Source organism: Magnolia sinica, chromosome 1, assembly GCF_029962835.1.
Source record: "Magnolia sinica isolate HGM2019 chromosome 1, MsV1, whole genome shotgun sequence".
In the NCBI taxonomy this organism is placed as follows: Eukaryota; Viridiplantae; Streptophyta; class Magnoliopsida; order Magnoliales; family Magnoliaceae; genus Magnolia; species Magnolia sinica.
This window is the reverse complement of record NC_080573.1, coordinates 80,638,636-80,653,997: the sequence shown is the minus strand read 5'-3', so window position 1 is coordinate 80,653,997 and position 15,362 is coordinate 80,638,636.

The following is a 15,362-nucleotide window of genomic DNA, read 5'->3' as shown; positions in this document are numbered from 1 at the left end:
TGGACTTTAGATTTCTTGACAATTGATGTACCCTCATGTGTCATTTCTAAAATATCCCAAGCTTACTTTGCAATATCACAGGATATAATTCTTTTGAACTCATCCGGTGATAGTGTGCAAGTGATTGCATTTAGTGCTTTTACATTGGCACTACTCTCATTTTTCTGAAGATTGGTCCTTGAGAAATACGGTGTTACTCTCATCGATTTTGAACCATCGATACCAGTCACTTCAGTGGTAGGTGGGATCCATTCAGTCACTGTGGATTGCCACACACTCTCATCCATTGATTTGAGGAAAATCCTCATCCTGGCTTTCCAATAAGCATAGTTGGAGCCATCAAATGGTGGAGGCCTAGTGACTGAAAGGCTATCAAAATTTGACATCTTATATATAGCTTAGATCATTAGCTCAGGAAATGAATCCAAGAATAAAGAATTAAAAACGAGCTATTAGGCTCTGATACCACTTGAAAAGGCCAAGCTATATGTCCTAGAGGAGGGGTGAATAGGACTATGCCAAATTTAAGCTTTAACAATGGAATAAAGGAATATGATAGTCAAATAAAAGAAATCAATTCACAACGCTGAAAACGAAAAGCAACCTCAATAATCAAGAATTGAGAGGTTGATATAAATGTTGTTCTAAGGACAACCTTACACCATAAAAACCAAGGGTTTATGGCATGACAACCTTATTTCTAGAACATTCTTTGTATCAAGAACTCAAACAGAAAAGGAATGAATAAATAGCAATGAATTGAAATAAATTGTAAGAATTTAAATATAAATTATTACAACATTCCCCACTATACTTGAAATGTAAATATTACAATATTCACATCCATACAAACATTCCACAATTCTGAATGATAAAAGATAAGAAAAATTAAATGAACATTTAAACCACAAGACACAAGAAATTATAGTGGTTTGCCTGTGTGTACACCAACTGTTAAACAACAGCCACATAGCTACTGCACTCCTAATATCCTCACATAGGGGATATCAGTGTTCACTATTAAAATAGGTTTCACAGGTTCACTTAAAATCTTCACAATTGTGTCTTTTTAACTTGGGCTTATACAATCCAAAAACCCTACTTTCTGAGTTTTCTAGCTCTCCTCAGATAACCAACACAATGAGATTTTTCTAGCTTAACCTCAAGCAAAACCAAAATAATGGAATTTATAATAAATATAAAATTCCTAGATTTCTCCTTTGTAGCAGCCCAGAAGAACCAATCGGAGTAGAAGTTTAATGTCCAATACTCACTTTGAAATGGTTCTAGGTTCTAATTGTTTTTAAATTAAACCAGTTGGGCTAGCTATATTTGATTTTGATTCCAAGAAGAAGGAATACAACAATTTCACTTTTCAATTTAGATTGGAATATAGAAGCAAAATTAAATTAAATAAGCTAACAAAAGAGAATTTTAAATATTCACAATGTAGCTTAAAATAAACGCAAACTTATCTAAGAGTGATACCTTGATTTTCCTTGAATTGAATTATCAAAGTCTGAAATTCGTCGTCTATTTCTAGATGCAAAAATCACGTCTACGATTGGTCTTGGGAACCCTTCAACTGGTCGTAGATGAAATGGATTTTTGAATTTTTAAGCGGGATTGAATCAGACAGTTACACGACCGATCGTAAGGTGTCTATGACTGGTCGTAGGACCTCTACGAGTGGTCATAGAATACCCACGACTGGTCATAGGACTCAAAGATTGATTGTTGTAGTTTGAGTCGAAGAACTCGAACTAGTCGAATGACTAGTCAACACTGTTCACAGGACCGGTCGAACAGAGTCCAGGACTGGTTGTAGATGAACAAAAAATTCTGAACAATTACAACAAACTCAGGACTGGTCCTGGATTTTCTAGGACTAGTCGAGCCAGTGCTAGGACTAGTCGAACAAGGTCTAGGACTAGTCTTAATACAGACCAAATACTTATAAAGTGATTCAATTTGAATTATGTATTCAAAATGACCTACCCTAAGATCAATCTATGGTCTTTCATACCTGGAACATGAAGTATGGACATTAAAATACCATTTCTTCAGATGATAGATGGCCTTGGAAGATTGTGAAGCTTGAGATCTCTATTCTTGATATAACATTGAGCTTGAGATCTTCTAGGGCTTATATTACACTTAATCTCGAGTTGTACTTCCTGTAGCTTGAATTTCACTTAACTTGGGTCTTGAACAAGATCAGTTCTTTGTAGCTTGTACTTGTATTTCTTGAAATGGATTGAAGTAGTTCTTCGTTCTTGACTTGAAGAAAAGTGTTTAGAGTGGTGATGCAATGTCTTGATCATATATACCAATGAGCTACAAAAGACAGGATTGATGTTTTGGCACCACAAAATTTGACAACCAAAGGAGCATAAGACCATAACACTTACACGTATAGTGATCATGTCACACATATGCGAGATGCATGAGTCACACCCTCCAGTCATGCGGCAATCTTGTGCATACCGCACGCTCATGTGGGAAACTCCTATCAGTGAGTCCCATAAATAATCTGCTAAATGACATATGTTATGATCAGTCACTACTCATATCAAGCATATATATGATGCGTATGAGCATGAGTCATAGAATTATACTAAGCATTATATACGGTGAAGAACTATCCTCACAACGAAGATAGGCGTAGATGGCCTTCGCACAACAAGTATGGGCCTATCAATGGGCCCCAGGGAGAGTTATAATGCGAACATTTAACTAACATTATCCTTACAATGTGGACGTCAAACCATCATTGCTTCCAAGGCATACTCGTCATAAACATCATTACACAAACCACGATGAAATCACACATTATAATGGACATTATATACATCCCATTGGGCCTCAACCCATGGGCCTCAAATACATCAAATGGGTCACATCCATGGGCCTCATATATATCTAGGTGGGCCTCAACAATGGACCTTATACATCACATCAAGGTGGGCCTCAGCAACGAGTCTCATATATCACATCGGGACTAATCAAATGGGCACCAAGTACATCACATTGAGCCTAATCAAATGGGCTGAATCAATGGACTGAATCACAATTCATCTATTTATAGACATCAATATAGAGTATTATGCAAAGAAAACATGAGTCATATCAAGCGATCATTTGAACCATACCATATCTAACCGTGGGTAATGATTTCCACGGTTAAATTCCAGTGGGCCCCATCATAGGGTTTATTTCCCATCCAACCTAATCATAAAGTCACAAAGACCTGGATTTAGAGGAAAAACAAATATCATATTGGTCCAAACTTTGAAGCCTAAGGGTTTAATGGTGGACGTTCATACCCACTGCTTTCTAAAATGTGGTCCACCTGATAACTAGATTTGTTTAGTTTTTCTTCTATCACAAGCCTTAAAATTATCTTTCAAAATGGTTGAACGGTTTAGATGCAACACATGCATCATGGTGGGTCCCATAGGGATGGACGGCATAAATAAAGTATGTACCTCAATGTGGGGTCCACACTGATGAAGGGTGTGGAATGCATTACATACATCAGTGGGTCCCACGTGGGGCCCACCATAGCGTTCCATCCAATCTGCTGATAAGGTCACACAAACCCGGATAAAGAAGAAAAACAAATTTCATAACGATCCAAAACTTCTGTGAGCCAAACAGGGTTTTAATGGTAGACGTTCAATCCACCACTACCTCCTGTGACGTGGGCCACCTGAGCTCCTGCACGGCTGATTTTTGAGGGGCCCACTGCCCTAAGGGGCCCATCAGATGCACGGTCGGTGCCCAACACACATCACGGTGGGGCCCATGGCTGGGACTCATGTCCCTGCACCTGTCCAATGGTGCAATAAGACGCTGCTGCAGTGTTCTCTGGACGTCCAGCAGTAGCAAGGTCTATTGCTTATTTTTTTTTAAAATGTTTTTCTAAGGTTTTTCCTAGGTGGGGCCCGCATTAGGTGGATCCACTCCACCCACTAGATTTTATGGCTCGTGACGAACCAAACAAGCCCACTATTCAGCATGTTTTGGTGTGTAGAAACATCAAGGTGGGCCTTAATAGATTTGAATGGTAGAAATCACTGTTTCTTATGTTATGGCCTGCTAGAAAATCGGATTAGCCTCATGTTTTGGCTCAACACCTAAAATGAGTTGGGAAATAGGATGGACGGTGTGGATTAAATTCATACATCAAGGTGGGGCCTGCATGAGCGGCCCACCCCAAAGCTTTGAACTAAGCTAATATATATATATATATATATATATATATTTGTATGCTCGTCAGTACACCACACCGTCAGTTCACACTTCACTATGTGGCCACGTTCAGTGTCCCTAGATGCTGGACGGTTTGGGTAACACATATATAAGGTGGGCCCCACCTACAGATGGCTTGGATAAAATACATGCTTCATGGTGGGGTCCATTCGTGTGGGCCACACAACCACATCATCACACAAAAAAAATAGAAGAGAGAGAGAGAGAGAGAGAGAGAGAGAGAAAGAAAGGGACACGTGAGATGGAGGGACCCCGACACTATGGGCCCTCCCTTCCATGTATTCAATCATACATCAAGTGGGTCCCAATACATGTGGGCCCACCAAATCAAAAATCAACGGTGGAGATTCCTTTTCCACCAAAATAGAAGGTCTAGATGACCTCTTTCAAACTTAGAAAAGTAAACATCATGATGGGGTCCATGGAGAATGGGCTTATCATGGAACGATCATGTGAATCATGGTGGGCAATCGGCCACATCTATGGATCAAAGTGAGATCCATACCATTAATTGGTAAGCCCCACTTAACCCATCATCAAAGCATGAAATCTAGACCTATAAAACACCCACTGTTCGATCTTCTTAGTCCGATGGAATGCCGAACTCCTTATGTCTCACTTTGATGGAAGATGATGAGAAATGAAGGGCTAGGACGATGGATCTTGGGATAGGAAGTGGGACACACATAATACACTTTTCTCTCTTAGAAGTGCTTGGATGTACACTTCTTAGTTGCTTGGAAAATGTGAAGAGAAAGAGAGAGAGAAATGGTGGTTGTAAGAGAGAGGTGATGGTTGTGACTGATGGATGTGAGTTGATAGATGTACTTGACTTGAGAGTTGACTTAGGGTAGGTTACTTGACATGGGAAGAAAGAAAGCATGGGTTCTGTACTTTGATTGATTGATTGATGGAATGGGTTGTAGAGATTCTCTTGGGTTCACAAATGCGTAACGTTTCTTCTAACCAGGGTATCGAATTTGTGTGCAAGATGCAGTGTTGAAACCGCGGCAACGGTGCGGTCACAATGGTACAAGTCTTAGGTCGAGCTGACTCTAAAACATGGGATACAACTCAAGATTGTACGCAAGCTCCGATAACAGATCACGGGTCACCGAAATTCGATCCGGAGGACCGCAGAAGCCTACGAAATGGTACAGGCTAGGATACAGGTCTTACAGCTTATACATGACAAAATCGTTGTCGAATCGTCTGAATTTAATGAAGTAATTCTACAATCTGAAGATGACAGAGGGATAAGATCTTAATGAACAAATTAACATGTTCAATCGAATCCTTTACAAATTAACAAGTGTGGAAGTGAAGATGGCGAGGAAGATCAAGTCCTAATTTTATTGAACTCCCTTTCATAGTCTTACGATAGCTTCATAAATACTATGTGCCACAGTAGAGAGATAATTGATGTTGAGACTGTCATCTCAGCCCTCTAGTCGGGGTGTTAACAAAGAAGGACAATAACGCAAGTTCCTCTACTGATACATTGGTAGCTAGGGGAAGAAATTCAGAGTGGGAAAAGGGTAATATGTCATGTTTATGGTCGAAGTCTAAGGGAAAGGGGAAGATGAAGTGTTGGAATAATGGAAGACAGGAATACGAAGAATGATTGTCGGAATCCTAAAGCCCGAAAGAGAGATAAGGTAGATGAAGCGTCGAAAGAGGTCAATGCAGTGGAGTCGAGTGAGGATTTGGGCACCAATGATGTTATAACCAAACCCAAATCCAACTACCTTAGTGATGAGTCAATTTTGAAAATGGAGGCGTCATACCACATGACCTCACATCAGAATTAGCTCACCACGTAAAGTGAGAGTGATGGTAGTTAGTGTTTATGGGCAATGATATTGTCTATAAGGTCGCTGGAATTGGATCGGTGCACATCAGGATGTCTAATGGGATGGAATGCATCCTAATAGATATGAGACATGTTCTTAACCTACGGAATAAGCTGATCTCTCTAGAAGCTCTGAGGCAATTGGGTGTAAATTCACTAGTTTTTTATCATGTCCTGAAGGTTTCAAAAGGGGCACTCGTAGTGATGAAGGCACAACGGAATGGTAACCTTTATATGTTGATCGGGAATACTGTATCAAGTGGAGTTGCAGCGTCTGTAACAGAGTCCATGTTAGCACATTTGTGGCATGCACGTCTAGGCCACATGAGTGAGTTTGGAATTAAGGTACTTTCTGATCATTCCTTGAGTCTTGCATTTAAAAGCATTGATTTAAATATATGTTAGCATTGTCTATTTAGTAAACATTCAAGGCTATCTTTTAAGTCAGGAAAATATGTTGCTAAGGATAGTTTAAAATATGTTCATTTTAATGTGTTGGGGCCTTCGCCCATTGTTTCTAGAGGGTTATCATTCTTTATATCATTCATAGATGACTATTCTAAAAAGGTATGAGTGTACTTTATAATGTACAAGTTAGACATTTTCACCACCTTCAAAGTGTATAAGGCATTGGCAGAAAAATAGTCAAGGCAGAAGTTGAAAGGTTTGAGGATATACAATGGAGGTGAATTCACTTCTAATGAATTTAACCAGTTTTGTAATGATGAATGGATCATGCGGCATAACATAGTTAGTCATACATCAGAATAGAATGGTGTAGAAGAACGGATGACTCTGGATCTCTTGGAGAGAGCTTGAAGCATGTTAAGAAATGTTGGTTAGACAAGGAGCTATGAAATGAGGTCATTAATATGGCCTGTTACTTAGAGAATTGATCCCCATCTATATCGATCGATTGTAAAATTCTATAAGAATTGTGGAGTGCTCATGATGTTGATTACTTAAGGCTAAGATTTTTTAGTTGCGATGCTTACTCTTACGTATCGTCATTTGAGATAGATAAGCTAGACCAAAGGGGTAAGAAGTGTGTCTTGTTCGCTATGGTGATGGTGTGAAGGGATATAGGCTGTATGATCAGGTCACATGGAAGATTGCAATTAGCCATGACATCAAGTTTAATGAGGATTCTTTATTTTGTAAGGAAGAACACAAGAAATTAGAAAATTTAATAGTAATTAATATTAAAATTAACAAGGATGAAACATAGGTTGAAGTTTAGAAGCCACAAGAGCTACATGAGCAGGTGAAGCAACCACCTGTGAGGATAAATCCACTTAGAGATTACAAATTACTAGTGAGATAAAGGGATGACTTGAACTTTGCATTCGCCCTTATTATAGATCAGGGGGATCTGTCTATCTTTTAAGAAGCATTGGGTGATCCAAATGTTGAGAAGTGGATGACGGCGATACAAGACAAGATGGACTTTTTGTACAAGAAATAGGCAAGGTTAGTAGAGAAGGGTTATGCTTAAAAAGAAGGTATCGACTTCAGTGAAATATTCACGCCAGTTGTCAAGCATGTATTTATTTGGTTTGTGTTAGCACTGGTTGCCCAATACAACCTTCAGCTAGAACAGATGGATGTAAAGACTGCTTTCCTACATGGGGAATTAGAAGTGCATATCTACATGAAGCAATTAGAGTGGTTCGAAGAAAATGGATCAGAGAACAAGGTTTCCAAATTGAGAATGTTGTTTGGAGAACAGGTCCTTGTACCGTAACATTTTGATGCTTTGGTTACAAAGATGTCTCAGTCACTGTAGTTATCGAGATAGTAGTCATGACCGATGTAGTCTTCGGCTTCTTTTTTTTTTTTCAACGGGAAGTCATGGCCGATTGGGGTATTGCTCTTTTCTTTTATTGTAGCTCCATGGAGGTAAAGATTTGGGCAACAATGAGCTGGGGTGATTTATTAACCAATCGCTTGTAATGACTCTCCCACCAATCAAAAAAAGTATCCACCTTCTAAGGTTCGTTAAGAAAGATGGGAAGCTCAAAAGTATTTCTAGTTAACTGTAAGGAAGAACGAATGGAGCAGCAGAGATCGACCTGATTGGAAATCTACCAAGAGAAAAGGGGTTGATTACAATTTCTTTTGGTCAATGGACAGGGAATGCATTAAACTAAATGGAATTGATGAGTGAGTAAATTCAGACAATACTGCTCAATTTCGGCCTTGGCATTCTTGCCAGTATCTACTATGGTGTCATATAGGAGATCCCTGCAAATGAGATAACTCTTCTAGGTGATGTGCATTTGAGTTATCAACTAACTATCATTATTTTCATATCAGTTGGTGAACCAAGCAGAGTTAAATTCTTTGAGATGGAAAGGGGTGAAGGTTTGGCTACGTTTACTTTTATTAAGATGAAAAAATAAGGAGTCCATATAGTTTTAAGAAGTGTGGATATCCTGAGGAGAATGAATAATGCATTAACTGTATAAAATATAAACAACATTAGAATGAATGGGAGCATGTGCAATGGAGGAACGAAAATATTCATAGATCTATATCTGGAGAATCCATAGTGGTCCTCCTCCAAGATACAGACCTTTAGTGGTGATCTCATAGATACCTCTATACAGGTGACCGAGTACAAAAGGTGCAAGAGCAAGTTTTTGACCCTGTGCCAGTGCCTTACCCAGTTGGACGTATTCAGTGGTGATCTAGAGAGTATTCACATAGAGTAAATGTTGGCAGATCCAGAGTAGTAAGAAGGTTGTATGTTACTTGTATTCAACTTGGCCTTCATGTTTGCGATACGCTTACATGAAGTATGAATATGCCTTACTAGGCTTATTGGTAAACTATCTTTGTTCCTTCTAAGCGATGGTAGGGAAGATTGCCTCGTAGAAGGGAAGAAGTTAGGTAAGAGAAGCAATGCCCAAGATTGTTGGACTCATAGAGCTGCATCCAAAGAATAACGTATTGGTGGATAATAATGTATTGGTGGATGGGTTTTAGAACGTCATTGTTACTATAAGAAGAGAAGGATCCAATGGACAGTCATATAGGGAGAGTTTGATGCATTCATAAATGTCAAAATCTCTCCATAATGATTTATATTAAGCAGCAACACGATTGAACCAATTGTCCCATTCTGTCAGAGGTTTCGCCCAAGATCGTGGATTCTTTAAATCATTGGATGATTCTGGGACAAATTCAAATCAGATTAGTATTATTTTTCCTAGACAGTTAGGGAATAGTGGATGCAACATGTTGATTTCTTCAGGTTCAATTTCAAGAAGGATTACCGATCCCATATAGTAATAATCTTTAATTAGTGATTTGAAGATTATTTCATTAGAAAGCTTTTCGGAGATTGTGTTTCGACAAGAAACAAATGCATTATATTTTGGGGGAAAATTCATTCACTCAATGATTAACTAAGAAAGATAGAGAGAATAATCACTATTTTGATTTAATCAAATTCACTTACATCCTTTATCTCCTTTAATTCTAAAGTAAAGCAGTTACATGATTTAATATAAATATCAAATATTCTATGCTAATTTCTGCAGCATCTTAGGTCACATCGTGATCTTCAACATGGAACTATGATTATGTCGAACTAATAGTCTCTCTGATCCAACCAATCCCGTGTTTCTGATATCACTCAGACTATGCTGGTGCAGAGCAGTTGTGTGCCTAAGGGGTTGTTCACTTAGGGGATTGTGCGCCCAGGGGGTTGTGTGCCCAGGGGGTTGTGCGCCAAGGGGATTATGCAACGCACAATGACTCCCTCCAATACCTAAGTCTTTCCAAGGTCTAAATCTCTCTCTGTTGCCTTGGTGTTGCTTGAATAAATCAGTACATAAGAGATAATGGGGTATTTCTAGGTTTCCACACGTGCGAACGCCTCAATCCGCACAACACCAATCTTCATTATACGCTAGTCCCCTTGTGCGCATATCCTCTTTGTGCGATTTCAAACATTATACGGATGCACCTGTCGTGTGGTCACACCTGTTGTGCGCCGCACAACATCTCTCTCTTACATCTTTCCATTGTGTGTAGAACAATATTCCTTCTCCTGGCATTCTTCCATTGTGCTCCACACAACACTTCTCTCCTGGCTTTCCCTTTGTGTGCCTCATAACTCAATCGAGGAAGAGTTCATCTTCATTTCTTGGGATTCTTCTGTTTTCTTTTGATCATTTTTATGCCTCAACAGATGCCCCCTTGATCCTGTATTTTCATCTTTCCTAAAACAAAACAGAAAATGTGGGATCAATTCTTTAATAATTTGCATGTTTCCTTTAATGTGCGTGATTACTTATCTGCGCACAACGCTTCTCACGCACAATGATCTTTTGAGCACAATAGCATTTGCACACAACTCAGGCTAGGAACTCTATATAAGTCAGCCTAGTCCTTCATTCCACTCATTCAAACTTCATGCCCACCTCCCTTTGTGCACTCTCTTCTTCTGCACAATAGCCACTTTACGCACAATCTGACTTTGCACACAACTTGTCTTTACGTAAAACAGGGTTTGCGCATAACTGATCTTACGGCCTAAAATTCTCCAAGTGTTTGATCTTTTACTGAACTTTCCTTACTTCTTCAATGACTCATTCCAAAGGACCTCGCACCTCCCCTAACCAACATGCCGCCGAGTCTTCAGATCCTCAACCACCCAAAACTCATTCTCAGAAGAGGGTCAAGCCTTCTAAAGAGTATTCCTCTCTTTTTAAAGTGCCAACCCCACCAATAATTAATTTCGCTAATCGAATCCAACATCTTCCTGATCCTATCCATCATGCCATGCTGATGAGAGAGCTGTAAGGACCACCCACAGAGGGCCATGAGTCTGACTGGGAAGACTAGTTGAAATCTGCCACCAACTTTCGAACAGACGACTCCTGCCCTACTCCTGTTGAATCTTCCCCCTATCTCCATTTCGAAAAACAAGAAGCAAAAGAGTAACGATGAAATCTTCCAGGAGGAGATTCGGGAACATAAAAGAAATGTTATCAAAAATTTTTAAGACGCGATCAAATCGCATGCGGACGTAATCAAGTTCAAAAACCCTTATAAGGATGAGATTGTCATCATTCCTTTAAACCTTCAACGTCACCTCTCTATGATTCAAAGTGAGCCGTCTGATCATATGATGCAGAATTGCCTTTTATATGTAGCGAACTGGGTTATAAAAGAGCCAAAATTTTTGGAAGGCTATCTTACGAAGAAATGTCTAGTGTAGAAGGTAGGGCAAATATCATACATGTGCTTCCTCATGCCATGCTAAAATCCCCACACTTTGCACCCTGCTCATTTTTTGAGATAGTCCAGCAACGCTTTCACAATCGTGACTCTTTATGGGGAAAGGACGAGTTTAGGACACGCAGTCTCTTAGCCCAACGTCAGTTCTATAATTCATGGGTCAAGGCAATTCTTCAAAAATGCAAAAGTGTCCTTATCGAGACGAATATATATGTAGCTATAGAAGCCACCTTTGATTTCTTCCATAAAGACACTCTGATCTACAAAGGCTTCTTAAAGCATTGGTCCTCTACCATGAATTCCTTTCATCTTCCAATTGGCGAGGTGAGCATCACTCTGTGGGATCTTCACTGGATAGTTGGCCTTCCCATCACCGGCTCTTTTCTGGATGAATATATTTCCACAAATGAGAAATTTACTTACGTTGCTCCTGGCAGAACACCTAAGATTTTTGCTTCCACTATTGAACTTTTCCGTGAAATGTCAAATTTCCCTTACGTTCACAAAGTATCCCCACTTCAGTGGCTCGCACATTTCTCGAGATACCCGTGGTATGTGTTTTCAACATTTCCTCCCTTCTCTTTTTATATGCACTTTATGTTTTTTTTTTCATACTTCTCTTTTCCTCAGGTTTTCTGGTAGCCATTCTCCATAACTGGAATACACTTGTGAAAAAATAAGAGGCTCGGCCATTTTCACCCCTGAGACCGAATTAGTTGCTTTCCTGGCGTACTGGTTAAGTCTAGTCATCTTACCTAGCTCAAAATGGTCAGACTCCATTTGCCTAACTTTGTTTATAGCGGCAGGGGCTATGGTAGAAGGCAAAAAGAAATATTCTTTAGCTCCTCTTGTCCTATGCTCTCTGTATAGAACTTTTGGGAATGTTCCGGTGCACTGCTCAAGTCCAGTAGTTGGGGCTACGTCTTCCTTCACTCCATGGCATTATTTCTCAGGTTGGCTCAGAGTATACTTTCCATGGACTTACATTCATCTGAAACGCTCTCTTTTGTGCTACTATTACAAATGGAAAATGGTGAGAAAAGAATATGAATGGATTGTTTATAAGACTGAAAATATGGAATCTATTGACTTTTTCCCCTTTTACTTGACCCATCAAGCTAAAGATGGAGAGGTTGAAGACAACAATGATTTAAATCCTATTGAGAAGACTTTCCTTATCTACATTCGATCTTATAGCCTACCATTGTGGGAAGGTGTGAAATTTTGGAGAGAGCCTTATTATCCGAGTATATTTGTGAGGCAATTCTGTCACGCCCCAAATCCGAGGATGGACAGCTTCCGTGATGCCTCGAATTCGACACTTGACTTCCATACAATAAGTCCCGAATTCGGTGCACTATAAGGAAGATTTTTTTATTGAATTATATATATATATATATTTATCTAATAATAATACCTGAGCATGAAGATCCAAGATCAAAATACTAAGTAACACTCTCCATTATAAGTCCCGATGATTACAAGTACAATGCTTTCTAAAAGGTATACGACGTCAACATTGCCAAATTGAAGAATAGATACAATGCATCAAGAAAGCTAAGTCTTTTAAGCTACTCCTGCCCTAAAAGAATGGGAAATAGGAAGCTTAGGAAAAAAGCCTAGTGAGTACACTCGTGTGTGCAGTGTGCCCTACATGCAAGCAAGATAAATATGCCATGAAGAAATCATGTATAGTGAAAGGCATGTAGTATGTAAGGTATGACACCAATGCCAATGCAATGCATATGTAACATAGGAACACTCGAAGTCAACGCTACTAGCATCATTAAGTCATATTTTCATTTCTCCTATACCATAGCCATAACCGTATTACACGCATCCATAATCACATCATCATCATCATATTGTCATGTCATAATCATAAATATCATAAATACTGATAAGATCATGAATCATACGATATTAGAGTAAGTGGAAATACTGACAAGTCCATGAGTCACACAATATCAAAGTACGTAATACAAATCAACTATGCAAATGAGGAGTCATAAAGAGTCAAATATCAGATGTTGAGGATGTAATGCAATATACAATTCCTGATGAGTTCATGAATACTGTTAGTCGTATCTAAGTGCAGAAACACACAGTAACCCAAAATGCCATATACCATGGATGTAATGCAATATGCGGTGCGAATGGAATGACTATGCTGGAGTGTGAAGTCGGGATAATAGTATGTAATATTGCAGGCTATGGGGCCCATCACAAGGGACTTCTATCCAAACTAGTCCCATACCTAATTTAGATAGTTAGACTCAATGTGGTAAACTCTTAATCTCAGGTTAGTCGCGCGCCCCAACCGAAATCCTGGCCATTGCGAAGGTACACGTAACAAATAGTTATGCACTACCAGCATGAGTGGATAGTGAATGAATGAATGAATGAGTATGCAACTCCTTCTTCATAAGTCCACATATCAGTACTGTTCATCTGTTGGATCATCACCGGGGTCTAGTATATTCTACACCAGCTGCCGCCCCATCAAGCGCACAACTGAGTAAGTGGAAGAGACCTCACTATCCACCTGACCAGTAGTTAGCCAATATCTACCCGGCACATCGATAGCGGACCCATTCATAAGTTGGTCAAACTCAGCCTAGCTATACCAACTCCTTCAGGCGGGTAAGGCCACACCCCCTCCCAACTAACCATGACACAGTGGGAGACGCGGCCTACTGGTATACGACCCTCATGCGCTCATATATATCCACTCGGTCTCGACGTTGGGGCATCATTTGGTACCAAGATGTAAGGCTCGTGTCCAAGTCCGTACCATTCCGTTAGCTTCCGTGGTCCTTCCGGTCGAGTTCCGGCAATCCTCGACCTGTATTCGACGTTTGCGTGTGATCCTAAGCCGGGTCCCGCATACCGAAGTCAGTTCGAACCGAAACTTGTATCTTAGCGACCGCGTCATCGCCGCGGTTCCAACGCTGTGACTCGCGCACCGAACCGATACCCAGACCGGGAGATGTGGGCCTGTGTTCATTCTGAAGAAACGTTGCGCGTTATGATTATCGAGGGAATCTCTATGATATGTCCCATCAATCAAGTCAAGTACACACCTTACCTCAAGTACAACCAACCCATCCCTCCTTTTCCCTTAAGTCAACTCTCTCTCCCCTCACAATTCCCCCTTTACAAATTTTCAAATCAACCCATACCTTTCCTTACAACCACCACCCCATCCATCCCTTTAATCCCATCATTTCTCTCTCTCCCTTATTTCTCAAAACACTCTCCCAAGTAACAAAAAAACTCCACACGTCCAAGTCTCTCCAAGCCTTCCCAAACAACAAGTGTGGCCCACCCTCTCATCTCTCATCCCCACCATCAAAATCCCATCATCCACCGTCAAAGGTTAAGCATAGGAACTAAGGAGGCTAGGGGAACAAGAAGGAGGCTTGAATGTGGGTAATCCTCCATTAATTTCAATTTTTAATGGCCCACTTATTGTGGGACCCATTTGATGTATGTGTTATATTCATGAGGGGCCCATAGTGGCGGGGTCCCTCTATCACCATCTCTCTCTCTCTCTCTCTTTGAATGGTGATGATGATGAAGGGGTGAGTGTGGCCCACCATGAATCACATATTTCATATGGGACCCATCGGATGAGTATGTTGGATCTATGCCATCCAGCCCATTACCGAGCCTAGATGGAAGGAAAACACAAGTATCAAGAGATCTAAACGGGTGGGCCACATACATGTGGGACCCACCATGATGCCCGGTTTATCCATGCCATCCAACGTCCAGTGTCTCTGGACGTTGGACGTGATAGGGGTGGCTAACATGAAGTGTGTGTACTGACATGGGAGTGTACTAATGTGTTAACAAAAAAAAAGAAAAGAAGGAAATGGTGGGCCACTCATGCAGGCCCCACCCTGATGTATGCACTCAATCCAAGCCGTCCATCCTTTCCTTCAGATCATTTTAGGCGTTGAGCCGAAAAATGAACTCAATT